This window comes from Mastomys coucha, unplaced genomic scaffold (genome assembly GCF_008632895.1).
Source record: "Mastomys coucha isolate ucsf_1 unplaced genomic scaffold, UCSF_Mcou_1 pScaffold9, whole genome shotgun sequence".
Classification (NCBI taxonomy): domain Eukaryota; kingdom Metazoa; phylum Chordata; class Mammalia; order Rodentia; family Muridae; genus Mastomys; species Mastomys coucha.
This window is the reverse complement of record NW_022196915.1, coordinates 9,749,152-9,776,471: the sequence shown is the minus strand read 5'-3', so window position 1 is coordinate 9,776,471 and position 27,320 is coordinate 9,749,152. Positions and strand designations below refer to the sequence as shown.

At 38.9% G+C, this 27,320-nt stretch overlaps 1 protein-coding gene and 1 long non-coding RNA gene across 3 annotated transcripts in view; both read right to left on the bottom strand.

Moving 5' to 3' along the window:
• Nucleotides 1-27,320, bottom strand: part of Lrmda (leucine rich melanocyte differentiation associated) — a 1,019,879-nt gene that overhangs the window by 73,271 nt on the left and 919,288 nt on the right. The gene's annotated exons all lie outside the window — the stretch shown is intronic.
• LOC116084500 lies at nucleotides 3,648-5,539 on the bottom strand. Its single transcript, XR_004116137.1, has 2 exons — nucleotides 5,401-5,539; nucleotides 3,648-3,810 (listed from the first exon to the last, which is right to left on the bottom strand). It is a non-coding gene; the product is annotated as an uncharacterized LOC116084500 (long non-coding RNA).

The following is a 27,320-nucleotide window of genomic DNA, read 5'->3' as shown; positions in this document are numbered from 1 at the left end:
TTTTTTTTTTTTTTTTTTTAAATTGGATATTTTATTTTATTGTGTTTTTTCTTTTTTATTAGATATTTTCTTTATTTTCACACTTTGGTCTTCCTTCTTCTTGAGTTTCTTATGGTTTGTGGATTCTTAGGGAAATGGATGGATCTGGAGAATGTCATCCTAAGTGAGGTAACCCAATCACAAAAGAACACGCATGGTGTGCACTCACTGATAAGTGGATATTAGGCCAGAAGCTTGGAATACACAAGATACAATTCCCTTGCTGCTCTTAAGTAGCTACTTTTTCTCTGCTTTGTGTGTGTGTGTGTGTGTGTGTGTGTGTGTGTGTGTGTGTGTGTGTTTGTGTGTGTGAGTGAGAGAGAGAGAGAGATTGGGCATATTCTATCTCAGACTCATTCTGTCAAATCTTTCTCTGATTTATCCCTTTGTCTGCCCTTCAATTATATGTTATTTTCAAATTTGGCTGCTTCCTTCTACAAACTAACCTTGCCTTCATTGTTAGGGATTAAAGGTGTGCATTAAAGGCACGTCTCTATTCAAGCCAGATCATACTGTAATCTGAGCATATGTGCATCCCGGCCAGATCATCATGTCTTTGGATGCACTTGCCAGATCAGTCATTTTGTTGAATTAAAATTCATATTCATATATATATATATGAACACATATATACATATATACATATATATACACACATATACAATTATATATAATTATATATGTATATATATAATTTTTGATCAACTGCTAAGCAATAAAAAGCAAGGAAGGATGTAGCAGTTTTAGAAGCTGAAGGGGGTTGTACTATGTGCTGTGATACCAGGATTCTGATTTCTGATGAGCAGTTTGCTTTTCTCCTTTGCCAGCACACACCTGTTAGCTTCTGTCTCCACACAGCAGCATTGTAAAAAGTAAAAGCTGCCAGGGATCTTCCTCTGGCTTCCCCATATTCCCAGCACCAGGCCCATTGAATCTGCTCTGGTATCTGCACTAGAGCAGCTCACTCCTCAGGGGTCTGGTTCTAATCCTGAGGACTTTCTGTTGAACTTCCAGGTCCTAATTTTACTTTCTTCATTTACAGCTATGCCTCTCAGGACATGGTGCAAGCTTTGTGCAGAGTTCATCTCTGTTACTTCAATGTGCCCTTTCTTTCTGCCCAGTATTTTTATGGGCTAACCAATATCCCATAAAGTCATATGTTGTGAGGTTCTGATTTTCTACTCCTTGTTCAATGTTTTTTATTTAAATTTTGTAATTGGCATACATAGTTTTAGGTTTCATTGTTGCATTTTAAAGAACAAAAACAAAATGTTTTTTGTTCATTCTCTACCTGCCTTTTCTCTCCTGACCTACTAATGCCAATATCCTATAAAATATGTTATGTGGAAATAGTGTCTATAGTGCACAATTAACGTCAAATAGTCACTGGATAAGACTCTAATCTCATTAGTGGTATCCTTATTTTTAAAAGTGGGAGGAAGATTTAAACACATATTCCCAGAGAGAAGACCATGAGAACAGGAAGATGGCCAGCCCTGCAGTGAGGCTTAATAAGAACTTCTTCTCACATCGTCTCAGAAGTAGTTGATCCCCTGAATACCTTGGAGTCTCAGCCTTTACAACTGTGAGAAACTAAGTCACATTGTTTATGGCACTAACATACCTAAGCAATTCTCATATTGAACTCTTTTTGTCTGGAGAACTTACAAGGTAGTGCCCAGATATGTGTTTTGGAGACAGATGCTCAAAGATGGGCTTGAGGGTTGTCCTGGATATGTCCTTGATGTGCCCTTATGATGGTCACTCGCATGAAGATCCACCAGAACATTGTTGAGGTTGACTATATTTCTTGGACTCAGAGGGATGAGGAGGTACCAGCCTTGCTACCAGCTATTAATTAAGGCTCCAAGGACAGTCGGGCAGGAGATGGAGCTCAGGTGTACTTAGAGAAAGAAACTCACTCTCTCAGGACTTAAATTTTCAGTTCCAGATTTTTCTGAATTTAATTCATGGAGTTCACATTCATACAGCTACAGTTGCTGCTGGTAGTCCCCAAGCCATAGCATCATAGGAGACTACCTGACTGCTTGCATATGTGAGATCACTGTAGCACAATGAAATCGACATTTTCTATCAAATGCTTTGAAGAAGAGAAACCATACTAGATTCAAATTACCCACTACACACAAAAACTTAAAAGTGTATGTGTGGAGGGTTCCAGTCAGAAGAAACTTTGAAAGATGTCCACCTGTAAATGATATTTGAGCTCTAGTTCTATGTCAAGGTTACCAAGGTACTATAGGCTTGATCCCATACAGCTTGCTGAGGAATGTAAATGTCAGATAAAATATTTTATCTAAATAATGTCAAAATGAAAATATCCAAAACAGGCTGATAGCTCACACCCACTGTCTTGTCTACAAAACCAGACTGATGCCAGTCTTGACTACTCTCTTCTCTTTGCCTCTGACGAGCAGTTCTAGTTGAGCCTTCTCTGGGCCAATGTCAATGATTTCCATGTGTTCACATGTCCATTAAAGTCCAATCAAATATGGAGAAGGGCTGACCCAGGTCTAAGGTCAACGTGCAAATCATATGCCCTCTTTCTCTGGTGTATGCCTCCCAAGAGATCATCATCTACACAAGTGTTAAGTACAGACACACAAAGAAGAATCACATCCATTTCCTGCGATGGCAATGAAGAGATGAGGACAAACAGATAAAATATAAACCTAGAGACTATGCAAAAAGTCATATTTTTTCTTGTTCTGGTTCAGTATTGCTTTAGATGGGGGCCTGCTCATTGGGAAGCTATGGGGGTGTTTGAGATTAGCTCATTCTCCTGTCTCTACCTTTCATTTTGCTCAAAGGGCTTCACAATCATATGGAGGCACAGAGAAAAAGTCCACTTGTAAAGACAAACAAGCAGGCCTGAGTTTGTGCTACATAAGTGCCAAGTAGTTGTATCTTTCCCAGCATTCACCCAAGGCCCCTAGACCTCTCAACTGTGGAACACGTTTTCTAAGTCCTTTGCTTCAGGTATGTTTGTTGTGAACCAAGCTATGCTAATACCCCAGCATTTGCCCATGAGCCTCCTATGTGTAGCCCCTACTCTTCCAGTTTATCTGACCTCTAACATGGCATTGATCTCTCTCCCTGAAACATCATTCTTTGCCATCTTCAACTACAACTAACTCTAGTTTTTCCATTATGACTCAGAACAGACATCATTTCTCCCAGGAAGCTCTCACTTCCTTTCCTCTTTGTTCCTCACTAACATAGTATGTCTCCAACTATGACACATATCTTCATCAGAACCTTCCATACAAGTGGAATCACTGATGTGTCACACCAATACCCCCCTACTATGGGTTCCTAAAAAGTAGGAGATGCTCATATTTGTCTTACATTCACCTTCCACCCTCTGCTTAGAAAGATGTAGGTACACTGTGCTTGACAAATAAGTGTTCACTAAGGACTATCCATCAAGATGCCCAAAGTGCATTTCTCAAAGCTTCAGAAAGGGGAAAAAGTATCAACATCATTTTTTTTTAAGAAATAGAAGAAAATCTTGTTCTTTTATATGTACCTTTGCCCAGAAAGGGAAACAATCTTCCTACAAAATTCACCAAAATATGACAAAAGTGTGGAGTGGATCTGAAGCTGTCTGTATTTGTCAAAAGAGTTCTGTTCCTTTGAGCCAACCCCTCCTGTATCCAGCAATCCTCTTCACTGGGTGTCTGAAGTATATTCGATCGATCATTTGCTCAGGTACACTAAGGCTCCCACTGAAAAGAGTGTTGTTTTGCCCTGGAAGAAATAAATTACAAAGTGAGCCTGTCATCACATTGAATCTGAGTACCCATCTCCCTGCTGATGGAGGGAAGTCTCCTTTGGTCTGCTGGGCTGGGGCCCCTTAAGATTCTGGTGGTAACTAAAGCATCCCATAAACTTCAGTGTCAGGAAGCGGCCCCTTCAGGTTTGATAGCCTTGTCTTTTGATTTATTGCCATCTCTCTTCCCCATGTTTCCAACAAAATTATTGGGCCCTACTTGCAGCTCATCTTACTGTTGTTGGCTATTCTCCCTGGGGAATTGCATCTGGCTCACAATGACTGCACTAAAGTTGTGGCTGAAGGCTTGCTGGCTCCCATAGCTCTAGGGCTCTTCCAGGAAGACACAAGGGCTGATCAGTAAAGGGTAGTTTGAAGGGAGAAGGCCTGATAGCCATCCCAACCTGAGGCTTAACCGAGGGCCTAGTGAGCTAATAACAAATCAATCCTAAGAGATCTTTTCTAGGGTCCTGAACTAATAACTCGCCAGCTTTATGCATTCCCGCGCTGTGTGCTGTCTCAGCTGGGTGGAAGGAATGAGGCACTTGTGAGGTTATTGAGCACAGCATCTGCACAGGCAAACAGTGGGAAGTGATTTAGCAGCCACACAGGTGTTTTCTTTAATTACGCACAATAGGGGAGTGCTTGCTGAGCTCCACACCCCCACTGTTCCCGTGTGCTTTCCTGGTCATCCGTGGCAGGATGTACTGAGTAGCTGGAAAGAGTTTCAGGCTGGCTGAAGCACTTCCTAGTAGACAAGAGACTTGAATTCCTTCAAGTAGGCCTACTTTAAAGGCAAGTCCAGGCAAAGAAATGCCACTGTGCTTAGGCACAGACAGTGCAGGGATGTCAGGAGAACTGTGTGTCTCGGGAAGAATCTCAGTTCTTACCCCTTGACTTGGACACAGCTAGGACAGTTAGTTATCTTACAAAACCTCAAAGCAACTTGAAGTGATGGATATGTGAAGATGGTGCTAAAGAGGATCTGGGAGATGAAGATGAGTGTGGGTCTCTTGGCCAGTCGACCTTTAAGACCTTTTCTACAGGGCCCTGCTTACTATAGGTACCCATCTATGGAAAGAATAAGGCTTATTCTACATTCCCAGTGTATATGAAGGTGAAGTGCATTTGGATCTAAAATAATAATGTCAGGTTTCACTCCCAAGGCTATTTTCAGGAGATTCTTATACAGATTCTCATGGAGCAGAGCTCTGGTGTCCAGGTGAGGATAGATATCACCCCTTTGAGTATGGAGGAAAGCTAACAACAGACTATGCCCATCAGAAGGCAGAACCTCTCCTGATAGTTATAGAAGTCCCTGGTTCTTTAGCATCATAGCTTTCTATTCTTTTTACATTAGATGCTTTATTTCACAAGGTTTGACACACTCAAAACACACTACCAGGTTCCAGAGTTAAGACACACTACCACTGGCAAAAAATACTCTCTGGCGACCAGTAAGTATGATGCCACACCTCCATATTTATTATGAGGCATCTTTGAGGCAGCATCCTGCAAACACCAATAGGTTGCTATGGAAATCTGGGTACTCACAGCCTGCTACCTACCTGTGCAAAAACAGGATCCCTCTTTCAGAAGAGTTCATTAGCATTAGAATCCAACCAGTGCTGAATGAGGGAGCCCCTAAAGATGTCCCCATTGAGTAGAGCTCTGAGAGAAAGACTTAAATAGGTCTCCATTGTACATTGTGACAATAGTGAGCCATGGAAACTATGTTTGTTCTCATAGAACTTCACTGTTCCATACAATCTAAGCATACCCCCAGCTCTTTCCATAACGATGTATATTTGAGAGAATGTGATAGTGAACATGTGGCCCTTTGAGTTTTATATTATGTTCTGAATAGTTTTAAACACAAACACTTACCCTCCTGCCATCTGTGAAGAAGATGTTCTTGTCCCTGTTTTAGTAATGAATGCATGGGAACTTAAAGGAAATAAAGAAGGTCTCCAAGATCATAATAATAAAAACACTAGAGCAGGATGGGAACATGGGTTTTTTATTACTCTAAATATAGGACCCTGGACAAATTGTTTCCTTTCAGAGTAACCATTAAATGTGATTCTTCCTCTATGGATGGGAAGAGGAGGTCACTGTGCAGTATATTGCAGGGCCAACAAACACAAGATCTTTTCTTTGGGGATTTTAGAGAATGAAGAGACTAAAAGGTGATTTCAAACTCTTCCAACATACATTACCCCATGTTTCCTTGGCTAATGCAATTCCTATGATACTGTGCACCTGCCCTGTGCTTGGCCTTCTAGGAGATAGTAGGAAAGTTCAATGTTGTTCCTAACAGCAAGACTCTTGCTACTCATAAAGGAAAAAAAGCAAAGCCACAGGAAATAAGCATAGGGATTCCTGATGAACTATTTCTGTCATGAGTATTAATTAGGCAGAAGCCAGTAAAACAGTCAACATAATCATGGTGGCACACCAGAATAAAGAAAAGGATTTACAATAAAGCTGAAACCACCCAGAGATCCTAACATAACTGACTTACTCAGTCTTCTATTGCTCTGAAGAGACAGAATGGCCACAGTAACTTTTATAAAGGAAAGTATTTAAATTGGGACTGGCTTACATTTCAGAAATGTAGTTCATTCTCATCATGACAGGAAGCACAGCGGCATGCAGGCAGAAATGCTGCTGGAGAGGTAGCTGAGAGTTCTACATCCGGATCCCATAGACAACAGGAAGAGGAAGAATCACAGGGCCTGGCTTAAGCATTTGAAACCCTAAAGCCCAACATCCACTGATACAGTTCCTCCAACAAAGCCACATCCACTCCAATAAGGCCGCATCTTCTAACCCCTGTCAATAGTACCACTCTCTAATGACCAAGTATTCAAACATTTGAGGGGGCATGGGTCATTTTTATCTAAACTACCACAGTAACTGATGGAGTATAGTCCTTTTCTCTGTGGTCCTGGGTTAACAATTAACTGGTAGAAATACAGTATTTTGAGTCCTAGACTTTAGGTATGGAGGAGTTTTACCATCTCCAAAGTGTGATGATGATTCTGCTACATGCTGAAGTTCTGAAAATACTGACAAAGGGTGCAACTTCACCACCAGGGGCTGAGTTTGTTGGTTGTTTAGAAGCTCTCTTGTTAACTTGACTGTGCAATAAAGTTTGACAACCACAAATGTAGAAGACAAGAAAGACTAGCCTTTGAGGCAGATGTCACAGATCAATATCTAAATAAGATGTTAAATGGTGGGAGAATTTAATTTTGGATTAAGTTTCTATTATGTAAGCGTATCAGATGTTGTTTTCCCCACCCCCAAAATATAAGTTCTTCATCTCCTTATGAGCTCACTGCAAAATCTGAGTTACTTTCTCATTGCTTTGATAAAACTTATGGTTCCAAAAAGAGACAGTCCATTGTAGTGGGGAAGATATAGCAGCAAACAAGACAGAAATGATGGCAGGAGCAGGAGGCTGGCTGGTCACGTTGTATCCACATTCAGGAAGCAGAGAACAATTAATCAGGAAATGAAGCAAGACTATAAAGCCTCAAGGCACATACACCATCACTTATGCCATAGAGACTCCACCCCATCCCTGAAGATTCCATGTACTTCCTAAACAATGCCACCATCAGGATATTAAGCGTGCAAACGCTTGAGCCTACAGGAACATTTCACAATTGAACTACAACATAAAGAGAGTGTCCAGTGAACAACCATTACCTATGATTTCTGACTACTTTGAGGGTAGACAACTGTCAGTTACATCTTTGGAGAATGAGCCTGTGGGAACAAAGCTCAGGAAAACAATAGGGGAGGGAAAGAGGGAAAGTCTGGTGAAGCAAGCAACATCTGAGCTACAAGCAAGCATCTCAAATGCTTGCCTAACAGCGACCCTCTTCTCTCACATCCCCACTCTCACTCCAACACACACACTGCAGTGGCACCAAAGCACGTAAAGCATTTATTAACCAGCATGAAATCCATTTAACGCTTCTCTGGATGCACTAATTAGCTTTTGTATTTGGGGGCACAGCAAAATGCAGAGCAGAAAGGCAAAATCCAGGGTTCATTAACATTCTGTGTAACGATTCAGATTTCTCCATGAGGTCCTGAACCATACCTCCATAGACAGTCCCAAGTGGTGGAGAAAGTTCCTTTTAGAGGGGATGGAGAGGGGAGAAGAGCTTTCAAACACTGGAGTCAAAAATAATAAACACTGGTTAACGTGCTATCTATCTGTGGGACTTTACCCTCATCTACAAGGTTCCCATTTCCATTAATAAACATCTCCAGGAACATTACAATTCCTTTGGAAAATCAAAAGTGCTTGGCAAGGAGATTTTGATTTCCAGCCAGCCCTTATTTGGTCCTGTGTGCAGAGGATCTGTTAAGCTTCATGCAATTAGCGGGCCAAGATGAGCGCTGAGCAGGGGATATTTTTTAGTTCATTGAATCATACCAAATCTGAGTCTATTTACCAAAAGGAATAAGAAATATGTATCTGGTTAGGCTCTTAGTAGGGGCCAGAGAAAGCCTTGACATCTCACTGACTCATTGCTATTTTGTCTTGACACTTGGAATTCACCACCAGAAGAGTGGCAGACTGCAAAGTCTCAGGCTGGGTTTATAGGCTGGGGAAAACGGCTTCATAGGTATGTCAAGCCAAAGAAGTCACAGAATTAGGCCAAGAGCAGCTGTGTACCTGACCAGACAGCCATTATCCACTGTGATGATCACAGGATATGAGCGCCTGGTGTAGAGTTGAGGCTATTTCTTAAAGGTATGCACATAGGTGATTAAATCCTAATACATCCGTCATTTAAGAGAAAAAAAATCAAGCTTCCCCCAAACCTATCCATTCCTGGGTCTGACTATCAATAAATACAAGTGTTATGTTGGTTCTGTTATGTGTCCATTATAGTAAGATGGCCAAATCAATTGACTAACAGAATTTGACTAAAGTAACAATACCCTTGTCTCCAAATAAGCTATCAATAAGCCACTTTTATTCATCTAAATGTTTACACATAACTAAAAGAATTAACAGCATGATCTTCAAAGATTGATTGTTATTAGAAATGAAACAGTATTACATATCCAATGCAGGCTGCCACTGCAGCTCCACAGATTTATTGCAGTGTCAAGGTGGAATATAAAATCCAACATCCCACCCTTGTATGGAGAGGGGTGACTCTCCCCCATATAAGTTCAGACAGCCAAATGTATACACAACAGTGAGGCCAACTTTTTTTTTTAATTCAACAGCCAGCAGTTTTTGGAAGCAGTAGGGTTGTGAAAGACAAGCTTTGGTCCAAGTTTAATGGCCTAGGAAATTATGCATTTCTATCAGGCTTGTTTGGGAAGATCCAGGCTGAGAGAGAACCCACTCATTTTCCTCAGATAACATGCCACGTACTCAGTACAAAATGCTTCCCAAAGACAGTAGGTCTCTAATATTTATCATCATCATAGTAACATGAACATTTACTATTGAGTCTTCCCATGTGTGGTAGTTAATTCTATAGCAAATACTGGGCCATTACTACTAGGGTAATACATGCTTAGGTTCCTGGAGTCCTCTATTCACAGTATTTTTTATTGCCTGATCAAGATATCATCTAGGAAAGATGGCTCAGTTTGGAAAGTGCTCACTCCTCAGACATAAAGACCTGAATTTTGATCCTTAATATTAAAGTCTGATATAGCATCATGCATCTGAAACCCCAACTTTGGGGAGGAGGGATCAAGAAAAGACAGGCAAATCCTTGAGTTTATTGGAGAGCCAGTCTAGCCAAATAGTCGAGTTCCAGGTTCAATGAGAGATACAGTGTCAAAAAAAAAATGGCATGGAGAGTATTGAGGTATAAGTAAGCCTGTTGTCAACCTCTGGCCTCTACATGTATAACCACAGATATGCATGTATACCTACAGGCACATGTGTATACACCACACTCATGCATGCCCCCTACACACATAAAAGATATAACCTTGATTTTTATGTGAAACTTACTTTAATTTGTTAATCAAACTTACAGTCAACAGCATAGTCATTCCTGTGTGATCAATAGTCAACTAAACAGTGTGTTACTCTACAAGGGCACAGCCTGGCATCACCAGCTTGGGGTTAGTACATTGTATGTTGGTGTAGCTGGGCGATGTTAAAGGGCAAAATTACCAACCCAAATCACAACACTATGAAAACTGCAACAGGTTTGTAGACCAGTGGGAAGGGCTCTGCTTGACAGCCTGAGAGCTGAGACAAGGAACAGTTCATTATCTTGTTCAGCCTCAGCTGGGAACAAGTATATTGGGCAACTCAAGTGCTTTGAACATGCTTGTGAATGACATAAAATGTGTTCCTGAAGTGCTGACAGTAGGGTTGCAAATGTTAATGAGCAGGTAGGTTCACAATCCAACATCTAGGAATAATAGGGATTACTACATCTGACCTGAACTGAAGCTGACACAGAGAAGAGAAAAGAAAGACATTGAACTTGGAAACATTCTCTCTCCAGATGGGAAATAGGTCCCCAGAATCATATTGGTCTGCAATAGAGACAGAATTAAGGGGTGCTCAGGCCAGGGCCTTGACAACTCTTATTGGCAACAAAATGTCTCTTTATCGCCAGACCAAGGAAGTATAAGAAAATAGTCAAGTCAGAGCTAAAGTCACAATTACAACAACAGTGAGAAAGCTGTTCAACAGCCATCTCCTCTTTTTGGACATTATCTTCCTCCATAAACTGAAGACACAGATGAAAGCAACAAACATCAGTCAAGTTCTATTCAGCAGGGTGAGGATTTCACTACCATAATAAACAGGAGTTGCAAAAGGAAGTAGAAGGACAAAAATGAATGAATGAACAAACAAATGAATGAATGAATGAATGAATGAATGAATAAGAATTTCTTTTGAGAGTCATGAAAAAAACAAAAAGAAGAAGGTCTATGGACCAGAGGTGGGTGGCCAAAACAGGGTGGGCTCTTCCAAACATGCAGTTGGATTCTGATTTGTTAGACCTTAACTCCATATCTCAGCTTCTCCTCGGATGAATACTTACCATCCTTTCTGTATAAGTGCAAATTTCACAAAAGCCCTCTCCCTGCCTTCTGTGTCCATAGTGGGAACAAAAACCTCCCGGAAGTTGCCACCTTATGTAAAGCACTACCTCAGCTTAAAGCAAGATGCTCCTCTGAAAGCTCTCAAGGCGTGCTGTTTAGCTGAGGGCCTGTGCAATGCATGTCTGGTGGGCATACTGCCGTGCTGTGGTATGGCATGGTCCTCTGTTGTTATTTTCTGGTGGCTTGGTTCAGGAGCTTAACCTCTTACTATGCCCTGTTTCCTATGAGAACTTAGTAGATGGTAGGTGTTAAGCTTGTTCTTTGGCTTCTATGGAAAAACTTCAAAGTAACACAACGTTCTGAGCAGGCTTCCTTACTACAACTGATGCATTAAAGACAAATAGTGGGAAGATGACCTCAACCCATACATCTCTGGAAGACTAATGCCCCAACCACAATGTGGTTGTTAATTCAGCTACTGTCCCTTACTTTAGGTAGCATCAAGAACAGAGTAGAAACTAGATGACAGAGGGGTGGTCTCTGTATGAAATTCATGGCAGTCCTCCAATCCCTCAGACCCTAAAGAAGGATAATCAGGGCCCATTCACTACCATTCGCATAGTTAATGTCAGGGCATAGGTCAGTGGTAGAACACTGGCCAAGTGATTATCTATTACCCAAACCAAACCAAACCATACAAACCAACTAACTAAAAACCAATAACAACAAAAACAAAACACAAAACCAAAAAAAAAAAAACAAAAACAAAAAAACAAAAAACAAAAAATCCCAACCAACCAACCAACCAACCAAACAAACAAAAAAACACAGTTCTCACAGCTGGACTCCCTGGGCCCACATTAGCTAAAGTAGCTCCCTGATATTCTTTTTCGTCACCTTTCCCATGCAGCCCAAATAACAGGACACATCTGTTTGGTGCTTTCTTTCCAGTCATCCTGGGTTTCTGATTCCTCCACATAATAGGTAGGAGGGTCTGAGAATATGTACCTGTGCTCCTCTGCAACATACTCAAGCCAGACAGATAGTGGGCTCTTATGCTCCCTTCTAGTGCTACCTGGTGTGTGAAGCTTGGATGTGCAGCAAAAGTTTGCTTTTCATTTGGAGCATTGATTTGCTTTGGGGGGAGTGACGGGGGTAGAGTGAGTAGGTGAATGGGCCTTCTTAAAATGGGCTTGCTCTGAGTCAGCGGATTCTGTCCTGTTAGCTAAGATGTTTAAGGGAAAGGAGCTATAGGAAGCCATCAAGGTTTGTGTTAAGATACATTCCTAAAGTTCCTGAGCAGTATTAAAGTTTGGTTCCACTCTACATTAACCAAATAGACTCCTACCTGAAGACTTAGCAGGAAAGGTGAATAGCGAAGTGTAGGATTCACATAGGAAGGGCTTGGAGACAAATAGCACTTGAAGACTAGAATTTTGCATCAATCCATTACCTTTAATATACCTTGTTTTCTAAATCCATCAAGGGACTTGGGCATCAGGTGAAAAATTTCACCACCCCCTTTTGCTCCACTTTAGCAGTGCTAGCTAGGGCATTGAGGAGGATCTTTTGAAAGGCAACAAATAGTTTTTGATTCCAGGAGACATTTCTTCTATAAACAAAATCTCTCACCATCCCTTCCAGATTTCATCTCAAACTTACTCCTGTGGCAGCAGGACAACATGAACTTTAAGGGTCTTCTCTAATACCAGGGTGAGGAAATCAAACTCTAAATTAACCCTCCCATTCTTTCTGTGGTTACTCTTCCAACCCTTTTTACAAGGGATAAAAGATAGATAGGAGGCAGACAACTGTGCTCTTAGATATCAGAATCTCTACCCCGGATTGTTTATCAAGGAGAAACATGAAAACCCTACCCACTTTTGTCCTTCTCACAGAAACCCCAACCTTCTTCCTGATTCTGTGAAACATCACAAGTTCTTATTCAGCAAAGCCAGCAGATTACAAATAGTTTCAACAGTTTCCAGAAAAGTCTACCCTGTCATTGGACATAACAGGGAAATCCACACAGCTGGCTCAGAGAAAGGAAATGGAAAATACAGAGGAAAGAAGGCCAAAGCCAAGGAGAAGGGAGCAGCTTGCCTCAAGTTGAGTGAATGCAGACCAAAACCACCTTCAGTTTTCATTTTTCAGTCCTGTGAGTTTAAAAGAAACCATGCCTTTAAAAACAATGGCTCATTATTTCTATGTTTTTCTATTTGCTTTTTTTTTTAAAACATTAGCCAAATTGTGGCAAAGGCTAGTATAGTGGCAATCATGCTGAAACTGCTGCTTTGATGATGGATGATGGATGGATGGATGGATGGATGGATGGATGGTTGGGTGGGTGGATGGATGGATAGAAGACTGGATGGATGAATGGATAGGATGGATGGATAGATAGAAGGATAGATGGATGGATGGATAGATGGATGGATGGATGAGATGGATGGATAGATAGATCGATTATTTTAGTTCAATTCTGGCCTTCTACATACCAGTGAAAATTAGACTTCTTAAAAATTTCATTTTTTCTTACTTTTATTTATGCATAAGAGTGTTTACATGGACGTATACATGTGTACCATATGTGTATGTAGTGCACATGGAAGCCAGAAGAGGGCATCAGATCTCTTGGTATTGGAGTTATGGATGAATGTGAACTACCTACCATGTGCTTATCGCAATTGCCATGCCATGTCTTCAGCTCTAGGATTAGAGTTCTTAATACAACATTCAAACATAATTTTTTGACTATTTTTGTGCTCTGTATCATAGATGATTTATCCTAAAAACTGTTTAATTCACATCAAATCAAAGAATTTAAAATACTCTTCTTCTAGATGTAGTCTCATTTTAAATGCCAGGGGTAGTGAGAGATGTGGTTTTTAGACATGCATTAAGCACACTGAACTGAATGGGAACATTTAGTTCTTAGTTGAAATTTGGCTACTACATATCTACTTAAGAAGTTTCTAGAGTTTTCTGAACTTCCATTATACTTATCTTGGCAATGAATTTTTTGAGTAGGTGTGAAGGTAAATATATATATGTGTGTGTGTGTGTGTGTGTGTGTGTGTGTGTGTTTCAGTGAGTAAATACATTTGTGTATGCATTCAGAGAACAGAAGTCAATGTCAGCTGTCTTAATTAGCTCCCACCTTATTTTTTTGGAGGCAGAGTCTCTCATTGAAGCTGGAACTCAATGATTTGGCTAGGCTGGTTGGTCATTGAGCTCTAAGGATCCACCTATTCCTCTCCAGTGCTGGGTTACAGCCATGTACACTCATGCTCTGCTTCTTATGTGGATGCTGTGGACTTGAACTCAGGTCCACAATCTTATATAACAAATGCTTTAATAACTGACCTAGCTCATCAGCCTCTAAATGTAAATATTAGTTAAATATGGAATATATATATATATATATATATATATACACATAGATCATGCTACCTTCTTTTTATAAGACGTTAGATTTTTGTACTTGACTCAAACTGTACATGGAATGAAGAGATGTGAACACTAGGACCCACAACCACTCAGGTAGGTTATAATTTAAGGAAGGAATTTATGGAATCTGTGTACCAAGCTGCTGAGCTACAGTCAAAGTCTGTGTTATTGCCTACTTAAAACATAAAATTTTAGTGTTGGCAGATTTCTGAGTTTGAGGCCAGCCTGGCCTATAGAGTGAGTTCCAGGATAGCCATAGCTATACAGAGAAACCCTGCCTTGAAAAACAAAAACAAACAAACATAAATTTTAGTGTCTACAGGAAAGAAAAAAATTACAAGTGCTACAACTTATGCTTTAAACCCACTATGGAGCATGCTGCTGTGGTTACTCTTTCCTTCAGCCTGCATGGTTTATTCATAAACAGTGTAAGACTACATAATCCCTAACGTGCCAAACAAATGTGCCCTGATTGTGTTCAGATCATTCTTCTAAGCAGATGCTTATCATAGCAACCTCAAATTAAAACAGATGTTCTACTAATAGAAATCTTGGATTATACTTTAAGAGAAGACCATGTACATTGTAGAACATGGACTAGTGATAAACAGCTCTATTTGAATTCACACACACTTTAGTTACTTGTTAGCAACTCAATAATTCTTGTCAGCATGGCCAAACTGGTATCTGCCTTATTGAACCCAAGATAGCCTAAGCATACATGATAAGTAAACTTAGGCTAATTAAAAAAGAAAATTGGCATCTTATTCATAGTTCTTGAAGAGCATTCTAGGTCTTTGACTGGAGTGGAATCCCAGTCATAGTTGATAGTGACAAACTTAGCAGTTCAGAAATAGCTTGTGATTTCAGAGAACTCCGTGTATGGATAGAGTGTTAATGATTTCTTATCTGCTAAACATATTCAAATCAAGGTCATCCAGAAGTCAGGGACTATATAAGGCATAGGAGAGTCAAATATGCAGAAGTACATAGCTAGACATAGCTTACTGTTTAGTAGAGAAATTTCAGGACATAATGAAAATACTTCACAGATAAGGGCTTGGGACTCCTAAGAGAGAACCCTGCTATAGCATCTGCACTGTTGGGGTTATTTGATAAATATGTGTTTGCTTAATTAATGAATCAATTAAGTATATGAACTCTCAGTGTTCACAAATCAAATTATGTAATTTACCTTTTGCAACACACTTTCCTTAAGACCTTCATACAAAATTTGGAAAGAATCCAAAGTCTATATCCAACTTTAATTGCTTTTCTTTCCTGGGATGATCCTACTTTCTACTGGCTCATTACTATTTTCCTATCAGCCTGTTGTTGCTATGGCTTTCTTTCATATATTTGCCCCAGTACCCCTTCCTCTTATGATCACTCTGTGGTCTGCTCTTTGTCTCATGCATTATTTTCTTGTAATTATTTTGTCATAGTAACTTTGGCATCATCCTTGAGAAAGTCTCAACTTTCTACTATTGACTTTCAAACATTTGGGGTCAACAAGACTTGGTAAGTGTAGCTCCTCTCTTTAAATGAGGGGTTTGGTGTCTACCATGAACCCTCCCAGGAGTGCTCTACAATCAGAGGATCTAGCCTACAACAGGAGATAGAGATAATACTTAGGTTACAGCTGTAGTTATAGAAACCTTATGGGTGTATAAGAATGAACATCTGTATTACAGAAAATACAAACAGAAGCAACACTGACATACATACACACACACACACACACACACACACACACAGAGAGAGAGAGAGAGAGAGAGAGAGAGAGAGAGAGAGAGAGAGAGAACAAATTAGGAGTATTTTTCTGAGAAGAAGAAATTAAAATAGAGAGACATGAAAGATAATTTGAACTAAGTTGGGGGATAGTATTACCATGGTAGAAAATGGGGCAACACAAAATATATAATTAGTGATTTAATAAAATATAAATATCAGTAGAAGAATACAAATCCCTTTTAAGTCTTATATACTAATTGGGATTATCAGCAAAGGAACTTCAAGAGAAACAAATACAACTAAACTTACATTTTTCTTCCCCCTCTGTCTTCTCTTTCTATTTATTTTATTTTATTTTGTTTTGTTTTGTTTTGTTTTGTTTTGTTTTTGAAAGAGGGTCTCTCTATGCATCTCTAGCTGTTCTGAAATTTTCTATACAGATCTAACTAGCTGCGAACTCACAAAGATCCATCTACCTGCCTCTGCCTTCCAAGTGCTGGGATTACAGATATGAGCCACCATGCCTGTATAAAATAAAACATTAAATAAAACACCAGTGATATTTCATTCTGTTTTAAATCCTGGTGGTAAATTTAAAACCTTTGAAGAAGTTTCTCAAGTAAGCAAAAGTATGGCTGCCCATGCCTATTGCTTAGGAATAATATTTGGTGTCAGAAGACAATGACATAATCTATAGAGAGTAGTGGTTGGAGTCATGAACTCAGGATATGTACAACCAGGTTGAACATGTAAAACTGTAATTAGGAAGATATTGTGCCAGGCTTAAGAACATGACGGAATAACCACCCTTCCTCCTATCCTAACATAGCACAGGAAATACATCAACTGATGAAAAAATGAACAGGGAAACTCATGTTAAAATAGAAAGAAAATGGATGAGGACTTTGACAACTGTTACCTTTTTAGACTACATGAGTAGATTTTGCAAAATGGTCAGAAAGTGGAATTTAAAGGTTACAGATATGTTTATGCTAAATAAGAATTTTACCACACAAAATTGATGGGTGGGCAGGGAAATGGCACCAATGACCAAAAGGGACACAGTTTCGAGTGGATAAGGAGCAAGTTGTAACAATCTATTGCATAGAATAGGATAGTAAACAATGCACTGTATATGTCAAGGCTGCTGAATGAATTTTAAATGCTTTTACCACAAATATGATAAATAGTTGAGCAGATAGCTTTGTTAGCTAGCCCCATTTCATCATTCTGCATGGTAAATATCATATCAAAACATAAAATTATAGTCTGTTCCAACAACAATACTCTTTGCCAATGACAGGTAAAATTTTAAAATATTTAAGTTAATATTCCAGAGAGAAGAAATCAAAGCTAGTAAATACTGAGTAGTAGAAAGTAGCAGGAAGCTAGCTGAACTTGAATTTCTCATAGTAGAGTTTGATAGAATTTGGTTTTTAGTGTGCATTTAGTGAAGAAAATGATGGTTATTAGTAGAATTAATGACAGGCTTTAAATCTTACAAATTCCTACCAAAGATCAAATGGACCAAACCAGGAGTATGAGGAAAAGGCAGAGAAGCATCACCCACAGTACTGATATTACTTTCAAGAATATATTCTAGCACTTGTTGTAAATGTGTGAATTTTCCTAATAGTTGTGTTACAAAATCTAATGGTCAACCAAAAAAAATTTTGAAGATATCAAATGGTAATTTAACAATAGAAATAATAGTACTTGAGAATATTTTTTCGAAAGCAATAATAGCAAACAGGGCTGGAAAGACAGTTCAGTGGTTAAAAATATACACTGCTGTTGCAGAGGTCAAGAGGTCAGTTCTCAGCATCCAAGTCAGGTTCTTCACAAGGGCTTGTAAGTCCAGTTCTAGAGGATCTAATGCTCTCCTCTGGCCTCTGTGGACACAAGGGCTTGTAAGTCTAGTTCTAGAGGATCTAATGTTCTCCTTTGGCCTCTGTGGACACATGCACACATATGCACATGCCTACTGTATATATTACATATACATATATATATACTTTATATATGAATATATACACACATATATAATATACATATATATTATATATGTGTGTATATATATTATATATATAAATTCATAAGCTCTAACTAGAGTAGGCAATTTTTAAAGTAATAATCACTGAAAAACAATTAGTAAACAATAAACTGAGAAAAAGTATTTGTGGCAGAAAAAAAAGGAATTCTGTGCATTGAAGAGAGTCCAGGTGCCCTGGATATTTTTATGTCAACTTGACGCAGGTTAGAAGAGAAAATCTCAATTAAGTAAATGTTTCTACAAGATATGGTTGTAGGCAATCCTGTAGGGCATTTTCCTAAGTGTTGATTGGTGGGTGATTGCCCAGTCCATGGTGGGATGTAACACTTCTGAGTTGGTGGTTCCTGGGTTCTATAAGAAAACAGGCTGTGGAAGCTATGAGGAGCAAGCAAGAAAACAGCACTCTTTATAGCATCTGTATCAGCTCCTTCCTCCAGGTTCCTGCCTTGTTTGAGTTCCTGTCCTGACTTCCTTCAAGGATTAGCATTAGCCAAATAAACCCTTTCCTACCCAACTTGCTTTTTCATCATGGTGTTTCATCACAGCAGTAGAAACCCTAAGACACCAGACAAATAACTTCTATTGCACATGATGAAATCACACATAAAGCAGAAACTACAAGGATGTGTTGATAAGCATCATATAATTCCAGTCTTTGAAAGAGTAAACAAAAATAATGAATCCTTTGGCTCTCATGTAAATGACTGTGCTTGGCCTTGTGTCCTGCAAAAAGCAAATGTTCAAAGGCATGTAAAGATCTGTCATTTCATTTTGGTGCACATTCCAAGAAAAGATCCTTAGGGGAAAAAAGTAACAATATTCTCAAAGCTAAAGGAAAGAATACCCGAACATCAAACATTTAATCAAAAAATTAAAGTAAATCTGTATATTTTCTAAACAACCATTGGATCAAAGAGAAACTGAAAGTCAGTGGTAGCTTAAGTTGAAAATGAGGGTTTTCACATCAAAGTGTAGAGATAAGAACAGAGCAGTAATAATTACAGAAGCAAGAAAGGCAGAGCACACAAGGCTATGAACACATGAGAGACAGCTAAAACTGATTAATTAAGCAATCGAACTTAGGAGTCATAAAAGCAAAGAAAATGCACAGAAGTACTATAGAATAGAAGTCAGATTTATGATAAACAGAATATCTGATCTCTGGTTCTCTGAGCAACTGAGAAATGAAGGAAACCTAGAATTTTCTTGAGGAAAAGAATGTAGTAACAGATATTAAGAATTAACAAGAGCAGTTACAGGAATTTTTCAAAGCACAAATAACATTTCATCCAATGAGTTAGAAAAAGAACAGTCCTGGCTGGATCAGGGTGCTGCCATCAGACCATAAATTGGAAATTTCGTATTTGGATAGTAATACTTAACTAAGTATCAAGTACCTTAAAATATTCATACTCTTCTTGCTTCCTAATTATGTTAATTTATGCTGAGAGATATTTTAAAATTTGGAAGATTTATGTTTTTATAGTGCCTCCATATGGTGGGGCATTAAAGAGCTGTTAAAAAAATTGCTTCTGAAGATTATTTAATGGTGTGGTAAATCCACCCTATAATATCTGGTATAAAATAGAAGGCTATAAAACTAAACACATAGCATGAACCCTATTCAGTCAATTGTACATTGACAAGACATCAGCACACTGAGATGTTCACTGTAATTACTTCTTGTATTTACTTTTCTGTATTAAATACTTTCTATAAGCTTTTAAATAGTTTCCAAGTCTGTGATAGTATTCTTTTTATGCATATATTCCTTTTCAAGTATTTTTTTCATTTTTTTAAAAGATTAAAATATAATCACAGCTTTCTCCTTCTGTGTCCCACCTCCAAACCCTCCAACATATCCCTCCCTGCTCTCTTTTAAATTCATGACCTCATTTTTTTATTAATTGTTGCCACACATACACACACACTCCTAAATATATATATATATATATATATATAATATATATATATATTATATAATATTAATAATAATAATATAATAATATATTATAATATAATATAATATAATATAATATAATAATATATTATATTATATATATATTATATATATATATTACATATATATATTATATATATATATATATATATATATATAATCTCCTCAGTCTGCATAATTTTACTTGAATGTATGTGTTTTCAGGAATGACCATTTGGTGCTGGAAACTTGGGGAAGACCATTTCTTCTCCCATTCCAGCATTTCTTGGGTGCCTACAGTTCTTTGTTTAGGGTTGAGGCCTCCTGAACTTTTCCATCTATTGTCTTTTTCCAGCTCTTAAGTAGGTACCCATGTTGGTGAGACTTTTTGAGTGTGGTTTTTGACATTCCACAGCAAACTCCCTGAACCTCTGCTCTTATGATCTTTCAGTCCCCTCCTCCACAAGGATCCCTGAGCCCCTGCTCTTACAGCTATGTTGTATTTATATCTGTTTTACAATTCTGCATATTGATTGGTTGGTTGTGGTCTTCTGTCCCTGTCTGTTGCAAAGTGAAGTTTCCTTGATAAGGAGTAAGGGCAACACACACTATGGTTAGAAAGACAGAGGTGTAGAATGTGTTAGGAACACAATCCAAAATGGTTAATTGTGTATCATGGAAGCAGAGGCAGTAATGTGTCTAGCTCAAAGCAATCCTGGAACATAGAGTAAGGTGAAGGTTGTGGAAGAGGAGGGGGAAGTAGAGGCAAACAAAAACACTCAAGAAGAGCTTGTCACAGTTAAAGGGAAACTTGGTGAACTAGAAGTTAATAAAGGAAGTAATTCTGAGTATATATAAAAAGAAAGTGAGAGAGAGACAAATTATAAGCACTGGAGGCTCTGATTTATGTTCAGCAAAATTTCTAGGAAAAGGCAAAGAATACCAGGGAACCATTTAAAGACAAAGCATGGAATAGTCTTTGGAAATACTTGTTTAAGCTTGACTGATTAACCGCCCTTGTGGGAAACACATAAAAATGGTTGATAAAAAAGGAAGTAACGTGGGAAGATTCTGCTTTATACTTAGAAATCTGGACAGAAACATTATCTGCAGTACTCTAGGTCCACATTAAAAACTTCATTGTTCAACTGATTCTTATTGAGTCTACACTGATCTAAATTCTCATGCATAATGGTGAATGAGGAGTGGTGTGCTTTGTCTACCATATCCAGAGCTCTGGGTTCAATCCTCAGAGCCACTGAGGTGAAAACAACACTCAGAGGTTCTATTTTTGTAGTTTCTATCTGAATACAGGAATCAAAGAATAAGGTAAAGGGGGATAATGTACCAGAGAGAGCAAAGGCCTGAGGCAGCATTACTCCTGGGATGACTGTGCTAAGTTAGGAACAGAAGCCAGCACATCCTGATCTTCATGGACTGTCCTCTTAGTTCCTATCAGGCATTTGCTTTTTGGTTTCTTAGAAACATTTTTTTTTTCTTTCACCTATGGGCATCTGCTTTAATAGCATATGCCTCAGACATCATGAGTTTGGTGTGGATGCACCACAAAATTATTGAAATAATCCACAAACTTTCTATATATCAACAGGTTCAAAGTTTCAAAAGCATTACTGACTAAATTTTATAAAGTTGTCAGAAGACATTGGCATGAGGTTCCTTAGGCCATGGAAATGACTCGGGATTTTACTATGGGCAGGGGAGGGTAGGAAGTCTCTGGGAGCTTTGAGTGACATGATTTGAGTTCTACACTTGCAGGTTCACACTGGTGAGTTACTAGGTGTCTCCTTTGATGGCAGTATATCAGAAGCCTCCATCACAGTCAAGCAGTAGCTGTGACACTCACTGTGGGAACGGCTCCATCAGTTGGCCCAACCCAACTGGTTATGCCAACAAATTGAACATCTGGGAAAGAAAAAGGATTTAAAAATGGTTCTAAAATTTGTGTTCTAAGTGACAGAGAAAATGTTTAATTGCCATTTTATGAGGTGAGAAAAACTATAAAGGAAGCATATTTCAGAACTGAACTGAGAGAAGCCAAGTAACATACATATTTTCCAGTAAAGAACATATGCCTGGCAACATTTTCTATGTGCTAGGGATGGGTAGACCCGCAGCAGAAGTTACTCAAATAATCCACACCAAATAGACCACATGTGTGGCATATGTGATTAAATTACATGTCAATCACAGCAAGACAAGAAAGATGTTACTAGGAGACCAAAAAAAGCAAGAACGTAGTGATTTCAGAATTAGGGAGGACATTTTAATGAAGATTACAAGATCTTTAGATTGCTAATGTCAGAGTGAACACAAGAATGTTGGGACACAGGTAAAGCAACCCATATAGCAAAATATGTAGACATGAGCAAGTTCCTTTAAAATAAGAAAATAAAAATAATAATAAATAATAATAATGTTTAGTTTATTTATATTGAAGATTCTAAGTGATCCAGCTAATCTATAAGTAGGTCAAAGAGCTGAGTAAAACCACAGAAAACATGGAAATAAATCCATACAGGATAATTTTTTGGAAAAGTAATGAATTTGTAAATGTCTAACATGACTGGGTAGGTAATCAGGGATAACAAACTAAATAAAAACCATAAGTAGCTGAGGCTTTCTGTGTAGGCAAAAGAAAAAGTCAATGCACATGCTAAGTGCTGGAAAGGATAGGAAGGAAACAATTGGTAACATCATCTTACAAAATGCTGAAGCAACTTTGGGAAACAAACTGGAAATAAATGACACATCTTAGAGAACATCATCTATACAGCCTTAAAAATCAAAGCGAAGCACTCTCACATGTCTGTGCCACAGGATGGATTCATGAAGACATGTAAAGTAGCTGTGTCTATAGCAGCATCAACTGTAGTTGACCACTGCATCATTTTAGGACAGTGCCATGCAACAATGAAAAGAAATGAAGTCTCTGGATAGTTCTCAAAAACATTACACTGACCAAACTGTAACTAGGTGCCAAAAGATCCTGACAGCCTAGGAAGGTGACATAGTATGCAGGGTTTGCCTGACAGTAAAAAACCCTGGGCTCAATTTTCAACCCTATAAACCAATACAGAGAAGCAAGCAAGCTGGAGAATGAAAACTGACTCTTTTAGTTGCCATTAATTGTAACACTATTGCTATATTTTTAGACTTTTATTTTATGTTACTTATCTGTGAAGGTGGACACATGTATGTCACAGCATTCAGAAGAAATAAACAACTCATTATCCTCTGAAAGCCAGAGGACAACTTATGGGAAAGGGTCCTCTACTCCCATGACGTGGGTTACAGAGATTGAATTTAGGTCAGCCAACATGGTGGCAAGTGCTTTTATCCACTGAGCCATCTCACCTGCCCCATTAAAAATAATTTTTAAAGGCAATAAAACCATTTCTAGACTGCTTAAGCCAATATGATCATCAGTTCAGTGAAGGTATAAAATACATGTGACCCATGCCACATACATGACCAATATCTGCTTTGAAGCAAGGATACGGTAGGGTGGGATTACAGAGAGGAATGCTCACAATGACATTTCTTTCTAAATATTACAAAATTACTGATGAAAGTTTTATATGAAGTCAATATGGTAAAGTGTCTGTTCTCATGCTCAGGGTTAGAACATGAGTACCATTTATTAAATCTTTCTCTGTCTTTATCTTTTTTTAAAAGTTCAATGGACAACAAACAAATATAGGCTTCTATTGCTTTCTCTGTTCTGAGCTGACACTAGTATGTCCCTGGGAATGGAACAGTCTTAAATTTGATGCTTGGCAGGAATGGAGTAAGATATTATCCATGGAGGGACCAGAGTCCAACCTTTCCCTCTGTGTCATCTCATGGATCTGCCTGTAGATCTTTCCTCCTGAGGAACAAATCCCATGGACATTGTCCAGGCTTTCCCCATGGGTAGTGGGAATGACAGAGGACAGAGTATGTCTCCAATTGGCTTCAACAAAGGAAGAATTTACTGCTAGGCATGTGCCTTGACTTTGGAGGACAGACAAAAAACATCTGTGATTATAGCCATCTACAGGCATGAACAGAGCCCTGATGAGAGGCAGAAGCTTGAAGATAGGTCCTGCCTCATAGTCAGATCCTATTCTTGTCAGATCACCAAGCAATGTGTTGGGTTCCAGCAGGACCTTGGTAAATGCAGATGGTACAGCAAGGTAATAGTACTGCTACTTTTCAGAAGAGAATCTCACAGCTTCTCATATGATACTAGCCTTCCATTGTATATTGCTCTCAAAATCCAATGGTAAATTATCCTGTATCAACTATCAAGTTATGAAGAAGGAAGACCTTTCTGTGATACTGGATTTAGGGTACAACATGCTGGGCTAACTCCTGAGAAAAGAGCCAAAGACCTATTACAACTAGTACAGCATCACATGTTGTTTTCTGCAGTGGGAAGTATATGTAGAATATATTCTTATTGTAGACTATATTTATATTCCTATATATATGTAAACATACTCATTTGATACCTATGTATACCTCTCCATGCATTGCAAACACCTTTTCTCCTGCCCTGCCCCTTGCTGGTTTAAACATTTCATTCAGGATTGCCTTTGGTTAATATATTCCATCATCTTGAATCATAATTCATGAGTCTCTGATGGACTCCTGCATTCTCCTTGACATATTATGGGACAAGTTCTGATTTGAGAACAATCAAAGCTTACATTTGGATAGTTGTTCACTTACACCATGGAAATACAGTAGCATGGGGAATAAAAGAGATTTCAAATCTAGCTAAGCTGTAAGGCATTGCTCTACTCTAATGAAATGAATGAGATCTGAGTCCAGTAGCAAATTCTCTTGCCTCTGGAGAATGGTCACTTCTGCACTTCCGTGCAGACTGGGACTTGGGTCTAATTTTCCTTTCCAACTCGTGGCCACTATGTTTGGACTTCCCAAACATAGCAGATACTCTGCTTCTTTGAGCTCTCTTCTCAGCCACCACTTCACACTCATGTATTAGGCTGCATTGGTGAGGCATTGAAAGAGAAATGAAAGGGACTGAGAACAGGAGACACACTCTCTCTAGCAGGCCCAGACTAGACAAAGGTCAGCACTGCCAGGAAAAAGGTTCATGCTCGGCTCTCTCTTGTACAATGCGCAGCAGTAGCAGCAGCAGAAACAGGAGGAGGTCAAGGACGAGGATGAGCAGTAGCAGCAGCAGCAGCAGCAGCAAAGAGAAAAAGGCACAGAGCCTGCATGGAAAATAGCTGAACAAACTTTGGCTGTATAGATTTTAAGCCAGAGTTAAGAGTAGTGAAGAGTTATATACTGTGCAGTCATGCTCAGTACCAACATGGGTAGCAGACCTCATCCCCTTGGCCATCCGTTTGGACTTTTCTTTCATCAAAGTAGAAGACATCATTATACCAACATCAATAAGAGCTTCTCAAACCCTCTGCCCATTGCAGATGGGATTTTCCAACTAGCAGTTTATTTTCCCATGCTATACAGAAACTTCTTAACACGATTAAAATATGTGAAATAAAACAAAAGCCAAGAGATGAGAACAAGAAAAAAATCTAAAGGGATTATATTAAATTTGTTTGTCTTAATATCCAAGTTCTCATGGGGGCAAGCAAACATTTATGAGAGAGTTGAACATTATGGAATTCGATGAATGCAGCCTTAACATGATAAAGTATCACCCTACAGCCCATAACAAGTTAAAGTGGAGAGACAACCGACAGTGATGCGTGTGTGAAGATCCTGTCTGACATTCCAGAAGAGATGTTTGAAATATAAATGTGGATAAAGCACTTTAGACTCTACATTACACTATGCTGACAGCTATCAAAGTGATATTGAAGATGGTTTCATCTATTAACTCACCTTAATTTTTCTCAATAAAATGCTAAGTATTACAAATATCATGGTCTATGTATATTTGTCCTCTCAAGATCCAGAAAGCAAACTAGCATCTTCTGATCTCAAAGTAGTCAATGCAACCCCAGGAAACTCTAGGCTACAGCTAAATGTTCATTCAGGTTACCTGAGCATCACTCAAGATAGGATGCAGGGATAGGGGTATGTGATGGACAGGAAGTGAAGGAGTTTATGTCCAGGTTATTGTGAACATTACTCAGAGATGGGATGCAGGGATGTGGCACAGTTGCTGACTGGATAGTAGAAAAACAAGGATTTACCCAGCTTGAGTCAAAACCACTTTTGAAAACAGAATATGTAAGAGAAGGCAAAACACAAAGAGCCATCAGTCAATGTTACATCTATCAGATTTAATATTTGGAACTGGACCTGCCTGTCTTGAGTAAGCTTGACTTTCACAGTTCTGGGAAGTAGAAGAAGGCACAGTGCTAAAGCAGGAACACTAGACTAAGCATAATAGTCAGTCCTTTGCCTTACTCTGCATCTAACAAGTCGTGGGGGATGCCTCTCATCTGTTCCTTTATCTGTTCATCAAAATGTGAGATTAGTTAACCATCATGGTCTCTGCATAGTCCAAAATCAGACTATATCAGAGACTTAAGAGGTATAAATCTTTAGATGGCCTATCACCTAACGCAAAGAAAGAAAAACCATTAAAATGGATGGACATTTGTATCTTCTTGAGAGGGTGTGTGATGTTGTTGACTTGGAAAAAAGAGTGCCAGAGCATACCAACAACAGAAAGAATACCTTATATGTAGTCTTCACAGGGTGCTTGCCTCAGAGGCAGAGAAAGAAAGATGGAGAGATCTAAGACTCTCTAAAAGAAGAGCTGATGGATTATAAAAGTAGAGGATACATTGTAGTTCATTCTACTGTTTTCTTTTAAGGCTAATAACCTAAGCCTCTCAGAGGAGAAACAAGATAGTGAGGAGAGCTATGTGATGGCTGCCTTTAAAGCCACATGGCAGGCATTCAGTGGCCGTTAGCCCTAGACCCCAGGATCACGTAAATTCCTTTAGTTGCTCCATTTGACTAAGCAACTTTGTTTTAATATAGACAATCTTCTTGCAGACAAGACAGGGCTAACAAACACAATATTATTCTGCAGGTCAAGCTAGAGATTTCTTCAGGACCATATGGCCTTATTCTAATCTTCAGAAATGGCATGAGCGAGGAAGGGGTCACCAAAGCAGTCAAATTCAAAGTGAATAACTAGCCTAAGCCAGTGTTTTTCTAATCAGTGTTTGTTATGTACAAATGTTGCCCACTGAAATTTGAGACTCACCTTCTACAACATTGCTGGATGCTCCAGTGGA